The sequence below is a fragment of the Triticum urartu genome, chromosome 4A, assembly GCF_056163025.1.
Source record: "Triticum urartu cultivar PI428250 chromosome 4A, HENAU_Tu73, whole genome shotgun sequence".
In the NCBI taxonomy this organism is placed as follows: Eukaryota; Viridiplantae; Streptophyta; class Magnoliopsida; order Poales; family Poaceae; genus Triticum; species Triticum urartu.
Genome location: NC_141876.1, coordinates 294,522,018 through 294,539,270, shown reverse-complemented (window position 1 = coordinate 294,539,270; position 17,253 = coordinate 294,522,018).

Below are 17,253 nucleotides of genomic sequence, written 5' to 3'. Positions count from 1 at the left end.
GTTGAGCACTGCCTCCTCTTCTCGTTCTCGAGGGCGTTGACCGAGCCGTCCCCAACCTCCATCTCATCGCCCATGCCACCGCCTTGCTCCGCCCTTGCTGGTGAACAGCACCAGCAGGTCGTCCTTGCCGCCCCTGCTCTCCCACGCCAAGCCAAGCCGCCACCGATGCATCTGCTTCCACCTCTGCCTTGAGCAGTGCTCGATCCGGCCGTGCCAGTTGACCGTGCGTGTGCGCCCATCCGCGTCAAAGCCTGGCAGCAACTGGCCTAGCCGCTTCCTCCCCAGCCAGCCTCCTTCACCAACGGGCCGAAGCCCATGGTGAGCAGCCACCCAGACCCTATGCATTGTTGGGCCAGTTCAAGTTTTGGCCCGCGTATGTTTTTTTTTCAGTGCCTACGAATTTGCTAAAAGTGGAGCCTTTGCATTGTTTGCACAGACCTCAACAAGGCTTGCCTGAAGGACCCATTTCCATTGCCGCGCATCGACCAGATCATGGATTTTACTTTGTGATGTGATTTTCTCTCCTTTCTGGATGCATACTCCGGATATCATCAAATCTTCATGTCCAAGGAAGATGAAGAGAATACATCATTCATCACTCTGTGTGGTACGTACTGCTTTGCCCACATGTCATTCGGATTAAAGAGTGTTGGGTCCACTTTTGCAAGGTCACTCCAGATCGGTCTTGAGCCACAGTTGCATAGAAATATAGAAGCCTATATGGATGATATCATGGTCAAAACCAAGGATAAGTCCACCCTTCTCCGGGATTTGGAAGAAACATTTGCTAATCTGCGTAAAATCAATCTGAAGCTTAATCCGGAGAAGTGTGTATTCGGTGTTCCCTTCGGCAAGCTACTTGGGTTCTTCGTGTCCCATCGGGGGATTGAAGCCAACCCTGACAATATCAAGGCCATTGAGTAGATCCAAGCGCCAAGGACAGTTAAGGATGTGAGGCGCTTTACGGGATGCGTTGTCGCGCTGATCAGATTCATCTCCAAGTCTGCCGAGCGTGCCCTGCTATTCTTCAAGGTTTTGAAGAAGGTGGGGCCTATGAATTGGACCGTGAAAGCAGATGCAGCTCTGCAAGAGTTAAAAGCCTACTTGTCGTCCATACCAACCTTGGTTGCGCCCAAACCCTAAGAACCAATGTTGCTATACTTGGCGGCAACCAACCAGGTGGTCAGTGCAGCCTTGGTAGCACAGCGAGAGGTGGATGAGACAGAAACTGAATAGAGAACAACAGAGTCAGAGAAGGATCAGGACAGTAGTGAGCATGGCAACGAAAACAACCCCAGGGACATGGCAAGGAAGAAAATGGTGCAGTGCCCAGTGTTCTTTGTCAACTCCTTATTACAGGGGGGCTAGATCGAGGTACTCTAGTGTGCAAAAGTTAATCTTTAGTCTCATTATGGCCTCAAGGAAACTGCGCCATTACTTCCAAGCCCATGAGATCACGATTGTTACTCATTTTCCATTACAAAGGATACTCCGAAACCCTGAGGCAACTGTGATGCGGAGCATCCCAAGGTCATCCCCATGGACCTACCCACATCTCCCACGACACCACTTGGACCAATGACAAGAGCCCGTGCGAGAGCCATTGAGAACGAGGTTAACTCTCTCCTTGTTGAACTTCCCTTTTACCCACTTGAGACATGGCTACTACCACAAACGGAGATGCTTTGTGTGCTTAGGTACCATGTAAGCAACCAAGGAGAAGTCACGATGCAAGAAGGACGTCAAGAGCATGAAGAACATCATCCCAGTTCAGACGTCCTGAAACAACTGACCATGCACCGCCCAACTTCCGCCTAGGTGGTACAACCGGTCGTCCACCGGTCAACTACCGGTCAAGCTCCTAACATCAAGCGGTGCAAGGCCGATACAGCACCGGTTTATCCCAGCAACAGCCACCTGACCGGTACAACCGCCCCAGGCACCGGTACAACCGCTGAGTGCATCCGGGAACACCTCCAGGAACCAGTACCTGAGCTCCCAGCGGTACAACCGCCCTGCCTGCGTGCAGCGACAAGGGTTTCACCCCATGTATCCCCCAACTTACCCCCCTTGGACTATATCTACTTGCCCCTTAGCTCCGTACTGGGGTTAGCAAAGGATTAGCTCATATTTGTGTGAGAGCTTTTCTCGTCTACTTGGTTACCTTCTCCTCGGAGATTCGAGCCTCGACCGGAGAAGATCCCCCAAGCGGATTCAAGACCCCTCTTTAGGGAAGAACATCAAGACCTCCTCACGGAGAAGAACCGGTTACCCTTTTGTATCGTCCCTAGTTGATCGTGGATCGTGTATCTTACTTTATGTACTCGAGGATCTAGCACATGTGTGACTTGTTCTTGTTAGTTTGAGCGTTCCTCTCGTGTTTTCCCTCATTTCCCCTCTTTGTGTTCCTCGTGTTCTTCGCGGGATACGCTCCTTTCGTGAAAGATCGGCCGACTAGGGTTCTACCCTACATCATCTTGGTATCATGAGCCAGGTTGATCATGATTTCGGAGCCTCCCCATTGTGTTTCTAGCCTTATTTTGTTGTTTTTCGTCCTAATTCGAAAATTCCCCACCAAAAATAGCCCCAAATTTTTTTGTGATTTGTTGGTGTGTTGATGTTTTGTTGGATCTGATCCATGGATTTGCTTGGTTTCAAGTGGATCTAGCATCTCCCCATTTCTCTCCACCTTCCATCCTTGAAATCGCTCGAATTTCAACAACGAAATCATCCTTTTCGGCCCCAAAAACCCATCCCCGATCCAGATCTTGCGATCTTCCCGACCCCGGCAGTACTACCGCCCCCACGAGCGGAACTACCGCTAAAGTACCAACCGGTACTACCGCCTTCACAAGCGGTACTACCGCCCCAACCAGTTTCAGTTGAAATCGACTGGCATCTTAGCCCCCGACTTATACACCATCACTACTTCTGCATACCACCACCATTGTGCCCATTTTGCACTCCGACACGTGTTGCCACTTCGAGGTTTGAGAATTTGAGTTGCGGTACCGTATCCTTTTGTGTTTCGGCTATTTAGGTACGGTTCGACATCGACATCACCGCTGCTCATCTTTGCCACGGACGCGTCATCAACAACGACAACCTCGACTATAACTTGGTATTCGTGCCACCATTTTGACACCTTACTGAAGCAAGAACGGTAAATTCATCTTGGTATTGTGATACATCATTCTTGCCATTACTTTGATAGACATCGTAGCCTTACTCCTTTGCGTTGCTTACCCATCGAGACTAGCCATTGAGTATTGCCGGCAACGAGACTTGTGCACATTAGTGATCATACTTCCCATAGCATACATACATCATTGTTGCCTATATTGGTATCATCTCTTGTGTCACAAAGTTGTCATCGCATACTCACTTGCTATCTTGGTTCGTCAAGCATTGCATGAGAAAAGAGCTCAAACATCAAAGAACCAAACAAGCTTTTAAAGCAAAGAGGAAAGATAAGAAAAGAGCTTTTAAGCAAGAACCATAGCATCATACAACATTAAGATTGTCATACTCGATCATCTTGGATCATATCATAGCAACACCTTGCATAGAGCATACTTGGGATAGAAGTCGTTGCATTTTTGCTAAGTAGGTTGTGCACAAGCTCTTGTATCCGCCTATTGTGCAATCGTGCTAGCGTCTCTCTAGTGTTGTGCAACAAGAGCATTTTTGTGGATTCCACATTTTGGCTCACCCTTGGTTGCACAACCCCACTTATCTTTTTGCGTGTGTGTTTCCGCATACCTTATATGCTTGGTCTACTTGTTACATTGCATCTTGCGAATCTTTTCCAACATTATTGAAGCTCACTTACAATTGCATCAAATTTTTGTGCCACCATCCTAACCAAGCTCCACCAAAAGCTTTTACTTTTGTAGGTGTGAGAAACCGACAATATCTAGTACCAATTTGTGCTATTTCCTTGTCCTACATTGGAGTGATCCTCGATCCACTTTCAACTTCGGTCAAGGTACATTTGGTACTCGTTCTTCTCTTTCTACCACTCACATTTGTCTTGGAATGATGGATAGGCCAAGTACTTCTACCAACCCACTCTTCATGGAGCAAGACGACGACATGAACTCCTTCGTCACCAAGAGTCACCTCTTTGGTGCAAAACGTGCTTTGCATCAAGAGCAACAAGCTATGAGTGAATGTATCGACAACCTTGCCACCGACTTGCGACTTTCCAAGCAGCGTACAAGGGACTACTTCAACCACAAGCTCGACGATCACAAGCAAGAGAATGATGCAAGGATGGACGAAATTCGTGCTTTGTTGCTCAACCGCTCGTCTTCCACTTCAAGAAGGAGTCGTTCAAGCCACCACTCCGACTTCACCCTCTCCGGCTCAAGTACACCGACATCAAACACTCTTCGTCGAGCCGCGCGCACCGACCGTCAAGCAAGCCTCAATCCCCTACAAGACACCGACTCTCAAGAGCGCCGACAACGTCAAACTCAAGAGGCCTTTGCGCTTGCACGAGAACGGCAATGACAACGCCAACATGAAGAGGAAGAGCGAGCGCATCTACACCAAAATGCCCAAGATACCGAGACACAACGTCAAGAAGAACAACTCCGTGACGCTCAAGCACTTGCGGCGCAACAAGCTCTACGCGATTCGAGTCGAGCCATTGCCGACCGGAGCTGACAAGCCCGTGAACAAGAGGAAGCACTTTGCGAAGAAATTCAAGAATGAAGATTTCAAGCTCGCGTGCATCGTCAAGTTCCTCCTCGAGCTCGACAAGCTCCTCCACAAGCTCACCAAGAACAACAAGTCAATCAAGATCATGAAGACAATGGACATCCTCCACGACAAGAACAACATGAGGATAACAACCCTCTGCGCCAAGAGCACCACGAGTTGCACAATCATCAACAACATGGGCGTCATCACCCCCAACCCCAACACAAAAGAGCAACGTTATGGAAAACTCAAGTTCACCATGCCCAAGTTCAACGGAAGCAACGATCCTGAAGAATACCTTTCAGGGGCATTGAAGGTTGACAAGATCTTCCGTTTGCACAATTATGAAGAAGAGAAGAAGATCGCGATGGCATCCCTTGAGTTCCAAGACTATGTCCTCATTTGGTGGGAACAAATCATAGAGCGCCGAGAGGCAAGAGGTGAACCACCCATCACTACTTGGGCGCAAATGAAGGATTTCATGAGAGCACGCTTCATGCCTACCTACTACAACCACGATCTCTTCAAGAAACTCCAACAACTCAAGCAAGGAACAAAGAGCGTTGAGGAATATTACAAGGAGATGGAGATTACAATGATAAGAGCCAATGTCACAGAAGATGATGAGCAAACAATGGCACATTTCTTGAATGGGCTCAATCATCCCATCAAGAAGATCGCCGACTTCCAACCATACTCAAATCTCATCGAGCTAGTGCACCAAGCTACCAAAGCGGAACGCCAAGTGCAAGATGGTTTCAAGTATGCCAAGTTCTCATCCAAGTCCTACGGCTTCTCCAACAGCCAAGCTTCAACGACTCCAACACCGACTACAAAGCCGTCTACTTCCAACATCGACAAGTCGACTTCCAAGAAAGCTTCGTCACCTACAAGCCATCCTCCTACGAGCAACTTCAAGCCAAGAGCTTCATCATCATCAACCCCAACCGATGAGAGCGTCAAGACGAGTTCTTTCAAGTGTTTCACTTGCGAAGGCCAAGGCCACAAGTCCTACGAGTGCACCAACAAGCGAACCATGGTCTTCAGCGACGATGGCACTTATGACTCCATGAGTGAAGGCGAAATGGAAGCCCTTGAGCAAGTCGCCATGCACTGCCAAGTGAACAATGAAGAAGAACAAGTCTTTTGTGATGAAGACTCAATCCCCGCACTTGTTGTCTCCAAAGTCTTGACTCTCCAACATCACCAAGAAGAATACCAACAATGGCACATATTCCACACCAAGGCCGGCATCAATGGACGATCCGTCAAGGTCATCATCGATGGAGGGAGTTGTCATAATCTCACAAGTGAAGAACTTTGCTCCAAGCTCCAATTGCCCAAGACGAAGCATCCACATCCATACAAAGTGCAATGGCTTAGTGACTCCGGCACCATCCAAGTCGAGCACCGAGTACAAGTCCCCTTCAAAATCGGCGCCTACGAAGACAGCTTGGAGTGTGACGTCGTTCCTATGACCGTTTGTCATCTTCTCCTTGGACGGCCATGGCAATTCGATAGAGGAGTCATCCACAACGACCGAACGAACCACTACATCTTCAAGATGAAGGGCAAGGAGTACGTCCTCCGTCCAATGTCGCCAAGTAAAGTGATCGCTGACAAGCAAGCCACCCATCGAGGAGATCATAGTGAGAGAGTGAGCCACCAAAAAGAGAGTGAGTGCCACAAGCCAAAATTGAGTGCCTCCACGATGAGCTAAAACAAGAACCTAGTTCTATTTGCCACCAAACGTGAGATAAGAGAAGTGTGTGAGTACCCATCTAGTGTCCTACACTACGTTCTCGTGTGCCAGGACAATGCACCACAAACTAACACTTCTCACACTCTTCCTCTAGTGTTGTCTTCTCTTTTGCAGGAATTTCAAGATGTTTTCCCCGATGAGCTACCTCCGAGTCTACCTCCTCTATGAGGCATTGAGCACCGAATCGACCTCATCCCGGGAGCACCTCTTCCGAAAAAAGCTCCATACCGTGTCAACCCCGACGAAACAAAAGAAATACAAAGGCAAGTAAAGCATCTTATCGACCATGGACATGTGCATGAAAGTTTGAGCCCTTGTGCCGTTCCAGTCATTCTTGTGCCAAAATGTGACAGTAGCTTTCGCATGTTCTCCGATTGTAGACCTATCAATGCTATCACCGTTGGTTATAGGTACCCCATTCCACGCCTAGATGATATGCTTGATGATCTTAGCGGTGCCACTATATTTTCCAAAATTGATCTTAAGAGTGGTTACTATCAAATTCGCATACAAGAGGGTGATGAATGGAAAACTGCCTTCAAAACCAAGTTTGGTTTGTATGAGTGGTTAGTCATGCCTATGGGTCTTTCGGAAGCAGCTGGCACTTTTATGCGCCTTATGAATCATGTCTTTCGCCCTTACATTGGTATATTTGTTGTGGTCTACTTTGATGACATCCTTGTGTTTAGCAAATCTATCAAAGAGCATGTCACCCATGTCAGCACCATTTTGCAAACACTTAGAAAAGAGCGCCTCTATGCTAATATGGAGATATGCCTTTTTGGTGTTGATAAGCTCGTTTTCTAGGGTTTTGTTGTTTCTTCTAAGGGTGTTCATGTTGATGAGTCCAAGATCAATGCTATTAAGACTTGGCCGCAACCAACAAGCTTGCATCAAGTGTGTAGTTTTATTGGTCTTGCGGGTTTCTATCATCGCTTTGTGAAGGATTTTAGCACCATTGCTTCGCCTTTGCATGCTTTGAGCAAGAAGAATGCACCTTTTGTTTGGGGACCATCCCAAGATACCGCATTCAATGAGCTTAAGAATTTGCTAACTCATGCTCCCGTGCTTGCCTTACCCAACTTCGACAAACCTTTTGAAATTCATTGCGATGCTAGTGGTAATGGCATAGGAGGTGTGTTGACGCAAGAGAAGCACCCCATAGCTTACTTCAATGAGAAACTTTCCGGAGCGCAACTTAATTACCCCATCTATGACAAAGAGCTATATGCTTTAGTCCGCGTTTTGCATGAATGGGAACATTACCTTCGTCCCCATGAGTTTATCATTCATACCGATCATGAGACCCTCAAGTATCTTAAGGGTTAAACCAAGTTGAACAAGCGTCATGCTAAATGGAGTGAATTTATTGAGTCTTTTCCTTATGTCATCAAGTACATCAAGGGTAAAGAAAACATCTTAGTGGATGCTCTTTCCCGCATATGCATGCTTGTCACGCAACTTGAGTTAGATGTCATTGGCTTTGAGCATATCAAAGACTTGTATAAGCATGATGCAAATTTTGCCCTTCCTTATGCCAAGTGTTTGTCGAATACATCTTGGGAACGCTATTACATCAAACATGGCTATCTTACGAGAGCTAACAAACTTTGCATCCCCTAGTCGTCTCTTCGTTTGTTACTTTTGCAGGAATCACATGGAGGAGGCTCAATGGGACATTTCGGACGCTGCAAGACGTTCGCCACGCTCTCGAAGAACTACTTTTGGCCAAAGATGTTTCGGGACGTCAAATGTTTCACCAACCGATGTTCTCCATGTCGCAAAGGTAAGTCCAAAGCTCAATCTCATGGTCTCTGATATATCTCCGTCGTATCTACTTTTCCAAACACTTTTGCCCTTGTTTTGGAATCTAACTTGTATGATTTGAATGGAACTAACCCGGACTGACGCTGTTTTCAGCAGAATTACCATGGTGTTGTTTTATGTGCAGAAAACAAATATTCTCGGAATGACCTGAAACTCCACGGGAGGTCTTATAAAAAATAATAAAAAATCCTCGCCAAATTTGAAGACCAGGGGGCCCACACCCTTCTCACGAGGGTGGGGGTGCCCCCCCCCCCCAGGGCGCGCCCCCTACCTCGTGGGCCCCTTGGAGACCCTCCGACGCCAACTCCAACTCTATATATTTGCTTTCGGAGAGAAACAAATCAGAGAGAAGAAATCATTGCGTTTTACGATACGGAGCCGCCGCCAAGCCCTAAAACCTCTCGGGAGGGCTGATCTGGAGTCCGTTCGGGGCTCCGGAGAGGGGGATTCGTCGCCGTCGTCATCATCAACCATCCTCCATCACCAATTTCATGATGCTCACCGCCGTGCGTGAGTAATTCCATCATAGGCTTGCTGGACGGTGATGGGTTGGATGAGATTTATCATGTAATCGGGTTAGTTTTGTTAGGGTTTGATCCCTAGTATCCATTATGTTCTGAGATTGATGTTGCTATGACTTTGCTATGCTTAATGCTTGTCTCTAGGGCCCGAGTGCCATGATTTCAGATCTGAACCTATTATGTCTTCATGAATATATGTGAGTTCTTGATCCTATCTTGCAAGTCTATAGTCACCTACTATGTGTCATGATCCGGCAACCCCGAAGTGACAATAATCGGGACCACTCCCGGTGAGGACCATAGTTTGAGGAGTTCATGTATTCACTATGTGCTAATGCTTTGTTCTGGTTCTCTATTAAAAGGAGGCATTAATATCCCTAAGTTTCCAATAGGACCCCGCTGCCACGGGAGGGTAGGACAAAAGATATCATGCAAGTTATTTTCCATAAGCATGTATGACTATATACGGAATACATGCCTACATTACATTGACGAATTGGAGCTAGTTCTGTGTCACCCTATGTTATGACTGTTACATGATGAACCGCATCCGGCATAATTATCCATCACTGATCCGGTGCCTACGAGTTTTCCATATACTGGTTTACGCTTATTTACTTTCTCGCTGCTACTGTTACAATCAATACAAAATACCAAAAGTATTACTTTTGCTGTCTTTACTTTTGTTGCCGCTACCACCACTATCATATTACTTTGCTACTAAACACTTTGCTGCAGATACTAAGTTTCCAGGTGTGGTTGAATTGACAACTCAGCTGCTAATACTTGATAATATTCTTTGGCTCCCCTTGTGTCGAATCAATAAATTTGGGTTGAATACTCTACCCTCGAAAGCTGTTGCGATCCCCTATACTTGTGGGTTATCAGTCTCTATATGCCTCTACCAATTCCTCACCAACCATGGGAATACATTAGCATGGACTTTGTACTCGGTTTGCCTAGGACTCGAAATGGGAAAGATTCCATATTTGTCGTTGTGGACCGTTTCTCAAAAATGGCACATTTTATTCCTTGCAACAAGATAGACGATGCTTCACATGTGGCTAATCTCTTTTGTAGGGAAATATTGTGTCTCCATGGTGTGCCAAAGACCATCATCTCGGACCGCGACGTCATGTTCCTTAGCTACTTTTGGAAGACCCTATGTGCCAAGCTCGGAATCAAGCTCCTCTTCTCCACGGCGTACCATCCTCAAACCGACGGCCAAACGGAGGTGACAAACCGCACACTCTCCGCTCTACTTTGAGTACTCATCAAGAAGAACATCAAGGAGTGGGAGGAGTGTCTACCCATCACCGAGTTCGCCTACAACCGAGCAAGACACTCAACAACTAGCAAGTCCCCTTTCGAGGTCGTCTACGGATTCAACCCTTTGTCACCATTGGATATTCTACCTCTACCACTCCAAGAGCGAATCAATTTGGATGCAAGCGCACGAGCGACCCATCTCAAGAAGGTGCATGAAGATACAAGAAACACCATTGAGCGCCAAGTACAACGCCTTGCGACCAAGCTCAACGTCAACAAGCACGCTATGATATTCAACATTGGAGACCTCGTGTGGCTACACCTTCGCAAGGACCGCTTTCCCCAAGAACGCAAGTTCAAACTTCCACCACGAGCAGACGGACCCTTCAAGGTGCTCGCACGCTACAACGACAACGCTTACAAGATTGACCTCCCCCATGACAAGTACAACGTGAGAGATATCTTCAATGTCACGGACCTCTCGCATTTCCATGTTGATGAAGAATTCGATCCGAGGACGGATCTTCCCCAAGGGAGGGGAGATGATGCGGAGCATCCCAAGGTCATCCCCATGGACCTACCTACATCTCCCACGACACCACTTGGACCAATAACAAGAGCCCGTGCGAGAGCCATTGAGAACGAGGTTAACTCTCTCCTTGTTAAACTTCCCTTTTACCCACTTGAGACATGGCTACTACCTCAAACGGAGATGCTTTGTGTGCTTAGGTACCATGTAAGCAACCAAGGAGAAGTCACGATGCAAGAAGGACGTCAAGAGCATGAAGAACATGATCCCAGCTCAGAAGTCCCGGAACAACCGCCCATGCACCGCCCAACTTCTGCCTGGGTGGTACAACCAGTCGACCACTGGTCAAGCTCCTGACATCAAGCGGTGCAAGGCCGGTACAGCACTGGTTTATCCCTGCAACAGCCACCAGACCGGTACAACCGCCCCAGGCACCGGTACAACCGATGAGCGCATCTGGGAACGCCTCTAGGAACCAGTACCTGAGCTCCCACCGGTACAACCGCCCCCATGACCGGTACAACCGCCCCCATGACCGATACAACCGCCCTGCCTATGCGCGGCGACAAGGGTATCACCCCATGTATCCCCCAACTTACCCCCTTGGACTATATCTACTTGTCCCTTAGCTCCGTACTGGGGTTAGCAAAGGATTAGCTCATATTTGTGTGAGAGCTTTGCTCATCCACTTGGTTACCTTCTCCTCGGAGATTCGAGCCTCCACCGGAGAAGATCCCCCAAGCGGATTCAAGACCCCTCTTTAGGGAAGAACATCAAGACCTCCTCACAGAGAAGAACCGGTTACCCTTTTGTATCGTCCCTAGTTGATCGTTGACCGTGTATCTTACTTTATGTACTCGAGGATCTAGCCCATGTGTGACTTGTTTTTTTTTAGTTTGAGTGTTCCTCTCTTTGTTTCCCTCGTTTCCCTCTTTGTGTTCCTCGTGTTCTTCGCGGGATACGCTCCTTTCGTGAAAGATCGGCCGACTAGGGTTCTACCCTACATCAAACTGGTAGAATAGTGGAATGTGCTTTGAAGTTATCCAGCTTTGGTTTGAAGTTTGAGAGCACTTCAACTATTCAGAGCAGGGCATTGGTAGAGTTTATTGCAGAATAGACGCCAACCCCAGATGAGGAAAGGACAAGAATAGCCATCCCCGACAAGGAATCACCCCAAGAATGGATCATGTATTTTGACGGTGTTTTTTCCCTACAAGGTACAGGGGCTGGCGTGCTTCTTGTTGCCCTCTCCGGGGAGCACTTGAAGTACGTCATCCATATGCACTTTGCTCAGGAAGAAGCCACCAACAATACAACAGAGTATGAAGGGCTCCTTGCCGGGCTCAGGATTGCAGCGGAATTGGGAATTAAGAAGATGATCATTCGAGGAGATTCAAAGCCCGTGGTGAGAAAAGTCAACAAGGATTACCAAAGCCCAGTGATGGAAGCATACGTCGATGAAGTAAGGAGATTGGAGGAGCACTTTGACGGGTTGCGAACAGAGCACATACCCCGTGCGAAAAACAACATAGTTGATCACCTGTCAAACTATGCTGTGCAGAAGCTTCCTGTGGAACCAAGAACTTTTGTTCTCCATCTCTCTCAACCTCCATATCACCAGCCACAATGGACAGGAAGAGGAGAAAGTTGGACTGCGGTAAGCCTCTCCTGGCAGAGCCATCCGCTCCCGGCAGAGACCCTGCTGGAAGCAACTCCTCAGATCCTGCCGGACCACCCCCTCCAGCCGATCCTATGGACCCCACAAATGAGGCTAGTGCTCCCGCAGCAGAGGAGGTGCCGCTAGTCCTCATTGTCGAGCCTCACGATCCAACTTGGGCAAGGCACATTTTCCACTTCCTCCAAACCAGAGAACTCCCTGCCAAACAAGATGGAGCTAAAAGAGTAGCCTGGAGGACCAGTATGTATCAGTTTGTCGATGACACCTATACAGAAGGAGGACCAACGGTGTGAAATTGAAGTGTGTTTGCCGGGAGGATGGAAAGGAACTGTTGGCTGAGATTCATAGAGGAATATGTGGCTCCCACATTGGATCAAGGGCATTAGTTGGGAAAGCATTCCAGCAAGGATTCTATTGGCCCACATCCCTCCAAGATGCAGTTGAGTTAGTCACGAAATGTAAAGCCTGCCAGTTCCATTCCAAGAAAATACACCTGCCTGCCCAAGATCTTCAGACAATCCCTCTATCATGGCCATTTTGGGTCTGGGGCTCGATATCCTCGGCCCCTTCCACGAGAAATCGGGGGCTTTCAATTCTTGTTCGTTGCCATCGACAAGTTTACAAAGTGGCCGGAAGTGACTGCCGTGAGAAAGGTGACTGCTCAGTCAGCTATCAAGTTCTTGAAAGAATTGGTGTGTTGTTTCAAAGTTCTGGCAAGGATCATCACTAACAACGGCACCCAGTTCACAAGCCACGCCTTCATGCAATACGTTCATACCCTCGGATGCAAAATCCCATTCGCTTCTGTGGCACACCCCCGGAGCAATCGACAAGTTGAGAGGGCGAACACTGAAGTGCTTTCTGGACCGAAGACGCAAACTTTTGATACGCTGCACAGTGATCCCCGGCAAGCCAAACAGATAAGTTTACCTCTTGTCCATTAGTGTTCTGTAAGCTATAACTTGCGCATAGAGAAACCTCACCGCTCTCTTGGAACTAGGGTGCTCCCATCCTTGGCTCGAACGATGCTTCGGACTGGATGGTCGTAGTGGCCCTTGGTAAAAAGGGAGTGGGCGGGGGGCTGGCACGTCAATCTGTTCCCCGGTAAACATAGTTCTCCGGCAGACAAAAAGGGGGCCGGCAGGGTATCTTGCCAGGGAAAGCTCGTTTAATTACACTAAAGAGGCACTCCACCTCTGCATGGACATATACTTGCATGGGTTCCCGGCAAGGTTCATCTCTTTCATTGACATGCAGATACAAGTACAAGCATTACAGAACACAAAGATGGACTTGAGAGATTACTTTATTTGAATTAAAATTTGGCGATTGCCTACAAGTTTAAGATTGGAAAAGGATAAGTACCCTATAACCCCTCTTTTCCTTTCTCTGCTCCTCCTCCCCAGGATATTGGAACGGGAGGGAAAGGAGAATAAAAGGAGCGCATGGAGAAGGGGGCGACGAAGGGACCGGCGTGGTGGTCACCCACTGTGATCCATAGGTGGCGAGCACCCAGGAGCTGCACAAGGTGACGAGCAAGGCCCGTCACCCCTCCTAAAAAGCGAAAACGGTAGCACCATTGGCCACAACCGACATGAAGCGCTACTATCGCTTTGCCGGACTAGGAGGGGGCGTCCTCTTCGGCGTCGGCCCCCGGCTCCGCTACAAAGGGGGCCCGAGTCGCATCGCGCCCCACCTTGGCGGGCAGGAAGACATGCCTCTCGTCGGCATTGGCCCCAAGACCTCTGGGCAAGGAAGTGCTGGGATTGCCAATGATCTCTGGCCCCTCCTCCCGGACGAGCATCGAAGATACCAAAAGACTAGCGACGCCAAGGACCAGGCCTACTCCCCAAGCATTAGCACCAGCATAAGGCAACAATAACCCCAAATAGGGGCCCGGGGGCTGGTCCCAGGCTTCCTTCTCCAACATGACCAGCAGACACAGAAGATGAGGAGAGAAGGACTATGAAGGTGGGTGACTCCTCCCTCCTCCGCCCCTTCCTTTTATAGGCTGGGCAGGGAATGGCAGTTGCTCCATCCACGGGTGATCACTGCCCTCCTCCGCCAATTCAAGACGGGCGGTCCCTTTTCAGTGTACTCTCCTGCGCCACGCGCCTCCGTTACCTACCCCGCGCGATGCATGTTGCATACGTGGCTAAGGATAAGGGCATGCTGTGGGAAGAGTAAATTGGCAGTTTCTACCCCATGCGTTAAAGTCATTCACGGGCCATCACTGGAGCAGCCCCACCATTATTGGCTTTACACCACGCACGGGGAAACCAGAAACTGGCCCAGAATCAAGGCTGATGAAGCGGCAATGGAAAACTTAAAGGGCCAACACCTTCAACAACCTTGCATGTGCACTTATTAGGCCCTACCCCGACGTCGCTCAGAAGCGTGTTCGGGGCAGGCCCGGGGGCTTCTGTCGGTGCAACAAACCCTGGCTCTGTTGCCCAGACTATGCACAGGAACGAGATCAAGATTGAAGCACCAACCCAAGTCAGTGATTGAAGGACTAAGAGATTTGAAGAACCAACACGCAACCCAGAGAGACCAAGATCGAGCCAGAAGGGCAAGATATCGGCAAGAGAAGGGCCTCCCTTGCCGGACAGGAGAGCCCGCCAAGGGGCAAGGCCACTGTAAGGAGCAGGCAACCGAGGCACCCTGGCAAGGTCTGCTGGGGCTCGCGGGGTCAAAACCACCCCACCAACCACTCAAGCGTGACCCACGTCGTCAATTAGTGTGGTGTCAAGCCGCAGGATGATTAAGTGGCAGCCGTTCGCCATGTCGCGGCCATTTCCTACAGAAGAAGCCTATAGATGACATCCGTCCTGCAACGTGTCAAGGGAGCAGGTGCGGAGCTAGCAAGATAGCCCGGCAAGCCTTGTCGGGCGTCCAGTGATGTGACACCAAGCGGTGCATTTAATGCACCCTGTCAGCTATCATATCAGTGGATAATGACTACTTTGCCATTGTGGTGACCCCTTAATCTATAAAAGGAGGCCCACGGCACTCGTAGGAGGGGTTGGAAAGTTGATGAACCCAAGCCACCATACACGCGTAGTCGCTGCGGCCCCGAGGCGAACTCTGCCGGGCAAGTGTACTACACATCACCACGTTCATTCCGCCATCAATCCACCAAAGTAGGAGTAGGGTCTTACGCCTCGTGGCGGCCCCAACCTGGGTAAATTGCTTGTGTGCTCTCTGTCGTGCTGCCGTACGCTGGTCTGCTCTTTGTGCAACGCAACGTCCCCCTACCGAACCGGCAAGGGGCCAGTCGGTCCCATAGGTGGTCGCGGATATCCCGCAACACACATAGTTTCGTCGAGGGGTCTCTGGTCATAGTGTCGTGTTAGTAGCATCCTACACTAGTGAACCCACATGGTGGCTCACAACTCATAGTGTACTACGAGCCACCCGCCACCCCCCAGACGCACAGCCACACACACACCCCGTGAATCCACCGCAACTACGAAGCATGTTAAAGTATCCCGCGATGAACATATGTTACCATAGTAGGGACTTTTTAATTTGAAAAAAAACAGAGATCATTAAGACATTTTAGTACATTGATTGATTTTCTAGGTGTATAATGTGCAAAAATCAAATTTGAGCTACATGCACACGTGCCAGTGCACCTAAATGGATTGCAAAAACACATGTGTCTCACTGGGTGCATGTTTACTCCCCGTGCAAGAAATTTCAAACATTGAGAATCTTGATTTTTAAATTCTACTACATCCAAAACTTATTTGAAGTTCATGAAACTTATCATGTTGTCATATGGACACCAATACATAGTGGCATTATACTTTTTTGTCAAATTTGAGATCAGTTTTGATGAAATCTTTATCTTCTTACAAAAGGGAGCTTATTAATAATTGGGAACCAATATCCCAAATGGATTATTTATTCGAATTCTCAGCGTTAGACCAAGAATGGATACGTGCCATGCTTCAGTTAAGCTATAAAGCAGAATCATTAATCATCCAAATAGAAAAACAATATATGTGCCGCCACATGACCTGTGTGCCATGCGAGCAGGCATGAGTTGACGGGACGCATGCGAGCAGTCCACCGTGCAAGTAGACCGGGAGGCGTGCATGCATGTGTGTGAATTGAGGGAGGTGTGCTCGCTGCACAGTGTCATCGGGAGGCGTGCGAGTAGCTGTGTGAAATGACGATAGGCATGCCAGAAGTCCGGTGCGCATGCTCACCGGTAGGCGAGCCAGCGATTTTTACCGCCACCCGTCTCTCTCCCACTACTCCATATTAATGGTGCGCCCGAGTAATCGCACCCCCATCCTCGCCACAAACACAATCCTCTCTCTTCAATTGCATCCTCGACGCCCCTCTCAATCCTCAAAGCCATTAGTGTATGAGGATGCCGCTGAAGCGCCCCATCAGAGGGAGTGGTGACGCCGGGGCTGCTGAAGCACCGGAGCACGGCATGGAGATGGAGGTAGAGGTGTTTGTCACCGCCGGCGAGGTATCGCTGCAACTTGACATCATCGACGGCGTCGAGCTTCCACAGCCGGAGGCGGAGTTCTACGCCCACTCTGGTGACTACTCGGGCGACGATCCCTGCGACGAGTCTGACGACCACTCCGGCGACGACCCTGACGACGATGGACAACTGGTTAGTCATCTAACCAATTTATGTGTCAAATAGATCCTAGGGTTTCTCTGGTTACTCCAGCGTCCCCATTTTTGGAATAGAAATCCTATGGTTACGTTCTCACAATCCATGAAATCTGAGTAAGTTTCGTTAGATCCGTGTAGTGTATTGGTTGTTTGAATGGTACAAGTGATAAGTGATTAGTTGTTTCATTTGCGAAAATGATTTCTGATAGTAATCTGACTAGGGTTAGTGTTCGTACTCATAATTCCTAGCCAGGACTTGACAATTCATTTTGAATGACCTACATATATGTTTGTGCCATTATTTTCTTCAAGATTG